Here is a 7,181-nt window from a genome sequence, read left to right as displayed (position 1 = left end):
ATTTGTTGAAGCCTTAGTTTATTAAGATATCATTTTCTGTCATTGTTATTGCAAACATTTTTCCTCCCCTTTTCTTTTCACTTTGGTCGTGGTTTCCCTTGCCTTGCAAAAAAAAATATTAATTTTTATGTAGTCAAACATGGCTATTTTTTCCCTTTAATTTTTCTGTGTTTCTCGTCTTAAGAAGACTGCCGCACCCTCAAGGTCATACAAATATTCTCTCATGTTTTCTTCTAATGTTTTATTACTTTCTTTTTCTTTTCTTTTCTTTTTTTTTTTAAAAGATTTTATTTATTTGAGAGAGTGACAGAGAGAGAGAGAGAGATCACGAGCCCGGGGGAAGGGCAGAGGGAGAAGCAGACTCCCCACTGAACAGGGAGCCCAACGTGGAACTCGATCCCAGGACCCCAGGATCATGACCTGAGCTGAAGGCAGACGCTTAACCCACTGGGCCACCCAGGTGCCCTACTTTAGTTTTCATATTTAGATTTATTTGCAAAGCACCATATTCCAGACACTGCATGGGACATGGACGAATACCCTGGATTGGGCTGGGAGTTTCTCATGCAGGTCAGAAAGCTAACTTGGAGCCACTTTTGTCCTCAAACATTTCCTCTATAGCTGATGAAAAAGAAATGTATATACCACTAAAGACGATTAGTCAGCAGCTAGCCTAGCATTTGACATTTTCTTAACAAGAAGTAGAAAAATATTAACCATTTGGTGAAGTGAAATCAGATGAGGATTTTTAACCTTTGACTTTTATCTGGTGGTAGTTGAAAAAATGTGCTAGTCCTGAAAGTATTCTAGTTTTTTTCCAGGTAATAACAAGATCCAGGGAGGAGGGTTGAGGATAGCTGAAAATAATTGCCTAAATTTGAATCCAGAGAAAGCCATGTTGGGGGTTTGATCTTGCTTTACCCGTCTTGGCTCTCTCGGCTTTCTTCTAGTGGGGTCTCCCTCAAGAGCTACAGCAAAGCTGGTTGGAGGAAGCGTGGTTGCTACAGTCACCGCCCTCACTACCCGGACCTTGCAATCTACCGGTCTGCCTCTGCACTTCCGCAACCAGAACCACGGCACGCCATCTGCTTGCACTGGAGCGCTCAGCCGAAGCCAGCCTGGAACAACACCGAGTCCGTGCCTAATTTGTTCCGCTGTGGAGAGCCGCTCGAAGTTTTTGAGGCATTTTCACCCAGGCTCCCTTCGGCAGCCACAAATAGGCGGTGAACACAAGACACCTGACTTAATTGGAACCCTCGGGAACTGTTTCTGCTCGCCCCCTTCTGGCTGAGTAAGCTCACATGCCCGAACAGCCGTAGGACTCACGGCAGCCGCCCAAGCACGCACGCCGTGACCCAGAAGCCGCTGCGGGCCGCGAGTAGGGAAAGCTCATTTTTGGAAAAGATAAAACATTTACTCTTTCCTTAGATCATTTATTGACATTGTGTAGTAGATAAATCAACCGCCCACTCAACTCCCCTTGAAAGTTTCTCACGAGTTCATTAAAGAGAGAAAAGGGATATTTTGGTTGGGCTTTTCTTTACAGTCATTTCAAGTCCTTCCCTAAAGATGTTTTTTCCCCTTACAGATCAGAGAGAAGGCACATTGAGCGAGAGAACCAACAGCTGGACCGGGGCACGTGGTGCCTGGAACTCCTCCCTAAATTGTTTTTCTTCCTTCGTTCCTTCAGAGAGGAAGGCTGCCCCAGACTCTACTTTTGCTCCCTGGCGTGGTTTACAAGGTTAGTCAAATATCCTGTACCAGAGAGTGCCTGAGTTAATGATTTCTCTAACTGGGCTAAAAGTCATATGCCACGGCGACGCTTCATCTTGTTGTATTTTTGCAAACGAGTCAGCTCTTGTAGGCCGATGACAGAGCTTAATGTTGTGTCACTAGACTCTCTAGAACCCATGCATTTATTAGGGTCACATTGCTGCAAGGAGCAATAAAGACCTTCCCTTTCTGGTAGCACCATGATTTTTCTGATAACCCTGAAAGGAAAAAAGAAAAAAGTGACTCAAAGAGACAAGATAGCATGTGGGCAATGTTTAGGTCAGATTGGAGCTCAGATCTGAGGGCATTTTTTTCATGGTTTTGAAAGTTACTTAATGACGTGGAAAAATGTGCTTAATATATTTCAGAAAGCAAATGTGTATAGCATGGTCCCAGTTTGTGTGTGTATTTTGGGTCTACAAAGATGATAGCAAGGAAATATTTCCTGCAAGTGATGGAATGTATATTCTTTGTACATTTTCCCAAAATGTCTACAATTTGCCTATGGTCTTTTTTTCTCACATTAAAGCACTCATAATTGGAGTCTTTTTATTTTATGTACAATGAGTTAACATTAAGACAGGTGTCTTGGATATCTGCTGTTAAGGGAGGTATCTTGGATGACCCATTCAAGGAAGTTCATTTAATCCAACTAAATGAAGCCTATATCCTCGGCGTACTGACGGAAACCCTGGCAGCACATATTGAGGCCATATTTCCAAATCAGACCGTGCTGGTTTGAGCAAATGCGGCAAGAATGAGAACCCTGACCAAATTTCCTCCGATGGCTCCAGGAGAGCTGTTGCATCTTGCTCTCCAGATGCAACGAGGCAAAAGGTGCCTATTGTCTACTTTTACAATCAGAAAATATAAATGCCTTTTTTAAAAAGGAAAGGTAATTATATCCAAATGTCTTGGATTTTATTTTTTTTACAGTGAGGAATAATTTACATACAGTAAAACTCTCTTTTTGTTTATAATGTCATGAGGGCTTGGGGAGGATACATTGTTGTTTAATTTTCTTTTGAGGTCACATTCGGAAAAGGTGAAAAAAAATTTTTTTTTATTGAGGTTAAATTGGTATTACAGAGTGTTCATCTCCAAAATGTCTATTTAGATCCTCTGCCCATTTTTAAATTGGGTTGTTTGGTTTTTTTGTGAAGTTGTATGAGTTCTTTATATAGTTTGGATATTAATCCCTTATTGGATACATAATTTGCCAATATCTTGTCTCATTCAGGAGGTTGCCTTTTTGTTTTGATGATGGTTCTCTTTACTGTGCAGAAGCTTTTTAGTTTAATGTAGTCCCATGTATTTATTTTTGCTTGTTTTCCTTCGCTTTTGGGGTCATATCCATAGAAATATCATAAGACTGATGTCAAGGAACTTGCCATCAATGTTTCCTTTTAGGAATTATATGTTTTCAAGTCTTACATTTAAGTCTTTTATCCATTTTGAGATCATTTTTGTGTATAGTGTAAGATAGTGGTCTAGTTTCATTCGATTGCATGTGACTGTCCTGTTTTCCCAGCACCTTTTATTGAAAAGACTATCTTTTTTTCCATGGTGTATTCTTGGTTCCTTTATTGTAAATTAATTGTCTATATATGCATGGTTTTATTTCTGGGCTCTCAGTTCTGTTTCATTGATCTGTGTGCCTGTTTTTATAGCTTTGTAATATAGTTTGACTTCAGAGAACGGGATACCTCCAGCTTTGTTCTTTCTCAAGAACAAAACGGCTTTGGCTGCTTGGATCTTTTGTGGTTTCATACACATTTTGGAATTATTTGTTCTAGTTCTGTGAAAAATGCCATTGGAATTTTGATAGGAGTCACATTGAATTGAAGTATGGGCATTTTAACAATATTAATTCTTCCAATACATGAGCACAGAATATCTTTCCATTTATTTGTGTCATCTTCAGTCTCCATCAGTGTCTCATACTTTTCAGTGTATAGCTCTCTTACCTCCTTGGTTTAATTTATTCTGAGGTATTTTATTCTTTTTGATGCAGTTGTAAATGGGATTGTATTTTCTTAATTTCTCTTTCTGGTAATTTGTCATTAGTGTATAGAAATGCCACTGATTTCTGTAAGTTAATTTTCTATCCTGCAGCTTTACTGAATTCATTTATTCTAACAGATTTTTGGTGGAGTCTTTAGAGTTTTCTGTATTAAGTATCATGTTATCTACAAATAATAACCACTTTATTTATTCCTTTCCAGTGTAGATGATTTTTATTTCTTTCTCTTGCCTAATTTCTGTGACTAGGCCTTCCAATATTGTGTTGATTAAAAGTGGCAAGACTAGGATTGTTGTCTTGTTCCTGATCTTAGAGGAAAAGTTGTCGACCTCTCAGCATTGAGTATGATGCCAGCTGTGTTTGTCGTACATAGTCTTTATGTTGAGGTATGCTTCCTTTATACCCACTTCGAGAGTTTTTATTGAAAATGGATCTTGAATTTTGTCAAAGTGCTCCTTTTGCATCTATTGCGATGATCGTATGATTTGACTACTTCGCCTTGTTAATGTAGTGTATCCTGCTGATTGATGTGCAGATATCGAACCACCCTTGCATCCCTGGAATAAATCCAACTTGATCATGGTGTATGATTCTCTAAACATGTTGTTGGATTCAGTTCACTAATATTTTTTAGTATTTTTGCATCGATGTTCATTAAGGATGTTAGCCTGTACTTTTCTTTTTTTGTATGTGGTGTCCTTGTCTGGTTTTGGTAACTGGCCTCACAAAATGAGTTTGGAAGCATTTCATTCTCTTCAGTTGTTTTGGAATGGTTTGATAAGGACATGTATAAAATCTTTAAATGTTTGGTAGAATTCACCAGTGAAGCTGCCCGGTCCTAGACTTTTGGTTGTTGGGAAGTTTTTATTACTGAGTCAATCTCCTTACTAGTAATCAATCTATTCAGATTTTCTATTTCTTCATGATTTAGTGTTGGGATCCCATGTGTTTCTAGGAATTTATCCATCTCTTCTTGATTGTCTATTTTGTTGGCATATAATTATGATGAATCCTTTTTATTTCTGCGGTATTAATTGTAACTTTTCCTCTACATTTTTCCCCCTACATTGGGATTTTCTTTCCTTTTTTTTTTTAAGATTTTTATTCATTTATTTGAGAGAGAGAGAGGGCATAAGCAGAGGCAGAGGAAGAGGAATACCTGAGCCGAAAGCAGATGCTTAACCGACTGAGCCACCCAGGCGCCCCACTTACATTGGTATTTTCAAAAGAATCAATGCTTGTTAAAAACAATGCTTTGTAAAGGAGATAGAACTTATTGATAATCAGGGTTATAGTTTCATAAGATTGTCCTCAGTACCATAAACTTGTCATGTAATTAGGGATCAAGTTTAAGCTGGGTCAACTCCTACTTTTTAAAGCATATTTTCCCATGAAACTATCAAATCATTGTAGTGGTGAATGTGTTGTTTCTCCCACACCCCTGTATACCTACCTCCCACTCTCTATCTTCCTCTAACCTCCCTCAGCCCGTGGAATACTAGGAAAATCCCAAGAAGCCTAGTTCTGAAGAGCACCCCCTGTACATGACCTTTCTGAATTGTTTGTGTGGATTTAGAACTAAGAAACAGAAATATAAGGCAACTGCTTTACCAACCCAATGAGCTAAAATAATAATATCAAACTCTCCAGCTTTGTTTTAAACCCATATCTCTTTAAAACTTTTTTCTTTTTTCTTTTTTTTTTTTTTAAAGATTTTATTTATTCATTCGACAGAGAGAGAGACAGCCAGCAAGAGAGGGAACACAAGCAGGGGGAGTGGGAGAGGAAGAAGCAGGCTCCCAGCAGAAGAGCCTGACGTGGGGCTCGATCCCAGAATGCCAAGATCACGCCCTGAGCCGAAGGCAGACGCTTAATGACTGAGTCACCCAGGCACCCCTAAATTTTTTTTCTAAACAGGGGTGTCTGGGTGGCTCATTTGGTTGGGTGCCTGACTCTTGATTTTGGCTCATGATTTCAGGGTCGTGAGATTGAGCAACATGTTCAGCGGGGAGTCTGCTTGAGATGCTCTCCCTCGCCTTCTGCCCCTCCCCCCACTCTCTTTTTCTCTCTATAAAATAAATAAATCTTTAAAAGAATGTTTTTTCTAAATATAACCACAATATCTTTTTCATATCTTGGTATTATCTCCAAAATCAGGTACCCATTAGTGATACTCCTTATGTCCCATTCTGGCTCCACATGTGCTCAATCCAAGAGATGCAGATAAATCCAGAGCTGCTAAGCAGGCTAATTGGCAAGCTACAGCTTTTGGCCAGAAGTACTCGACCGAGCTGCTCCCCAAAAAACTAAGAATATGTCTGCTTCAGTCACCTTCTTGCTAAGCACCTTGTTCAATCTTGACTTTGGTCTTTGTAATCACACTATCAGCAGGGAAGACTGATGTGGCAGAGAGAGAGAGAGAGAGAAAGAGAACGAGAACATCCATCTGGACGTTGTAGAACGTGGGATTCAGATAGTGTGGTCCTCCAGGTGGCTTGGACCCATTCATCCATGTCTCAATCTATCCTTACCCCTTACTTCTAGCTCTGTGTTTTAAGGTGATTTAAACACTGTAATTTCTTTTTGATCTGTGAGCTTTTCTGCCCCATGACCTGGTCTAGGAAACCGCCATTGCATCAAATTAATTTCCCACATGATGGATATAACCCCAGGTAATCTGACACCAGTGCCTGCTCCCTTAGAATTATGCCATACAAACTCCTTGAAGAAATCATGTGTGTTCAAAGTCTATTGATTTCCAACAATCAAAACATTTTATTCAGAGGAAGAAAAGGATACTTTCTAAAAAACCAGGTAGAAAAATGAGTGTTTAAGACCATAAGAAGAGTCACAAAGAGGGGTGCCTGGGTGGCTCAGTCGTTAAGCGTCTGCCTTTGGCTCAGGGCATGATCCTGGCATTCTGGGATCGACCCCCACATTGGGCTCATCCACTGGGAGCCTGCTTCTTCCTCTCCCACTCCCCCTGCTTGTGTTTCCTCTCTCGCTGGCTGTCTCTATCTCTGTCAAATAAATAAATAAAATCTTTAAAAAAAAAAAAGAAGAAGAATCACAAAGAAATTGGGGAAAGCAAGACATTTTAAAGTGAAGTGATAGGACGCCCCGGGCGGCTCAGTCAGTTAAGCATCTGCTTTCCACTAAGATCATGATCCCAGGGCCTTGGGATCAAGCCCCACATCAGGCTCCCCGTTCAGCAGGGAGCCTGCTTCTCCCTCTCCCACTCCCCCTGCTTGTGCTCTCTCTCTCCCTCTCTCAAATAAAAAAAATAAATAAAATCTTTGAAAAAATATAAAGTGAGGTGATAGAACAAGATATAACATACATCAAATGAATCAATAAGAATTTTTGTTAAAAGTAGCTTTCTGGA

At 39.8% G+C, this 7,181-nt stretch overlaps 1 long non-coding RNA gene and 1 pseudogene across 1 annotated transcript; one reads left to right on the top strand and one right to left on the bottom strand.

Moving 5' to 3' along the window:
* Positions 1-441: 441 nt before the first annotated feature.
* On the top strand, positions 442-1,989 carry LOC121100959. The gene is made up of 2 exons (XR_005832741.1): positions 442-1,291; positions 1,589-1,989. It is a non-coding gene; the product is annotated as an uncharacterized LOC121100959 (long non-coding RNA).
* A 427-nt stretch (positions 1,990-2,416) lies between these two features.
* Positions 2,417-3,081, bottom strand: LOC121100958 (annotated as a pseudogene).
* Between the last annotated feature and the right edge of the window lie 4,100 nt (positions 3,082-7,181).

This window comes from Ursus maritimus, unplaced genomic scaffold (genome assembly GCF_017311325.1).
Source record: "Ursus maritimus isolate PB19 unplaced genomic scaffold, ASM1731132v1 scaffold_6, whole genome shotgun sequence".
Taxonomy (NCBI): Eukaryota; Metazoa; Chordata; class Mammalia; order Carnivora; family Ursidae; genus Ursus; species Ursus maritimus.
Note: the sequence above shows the minus strand (reverse complement) of the source record. Positions and strands in the feature narration are given on the sequence as shown.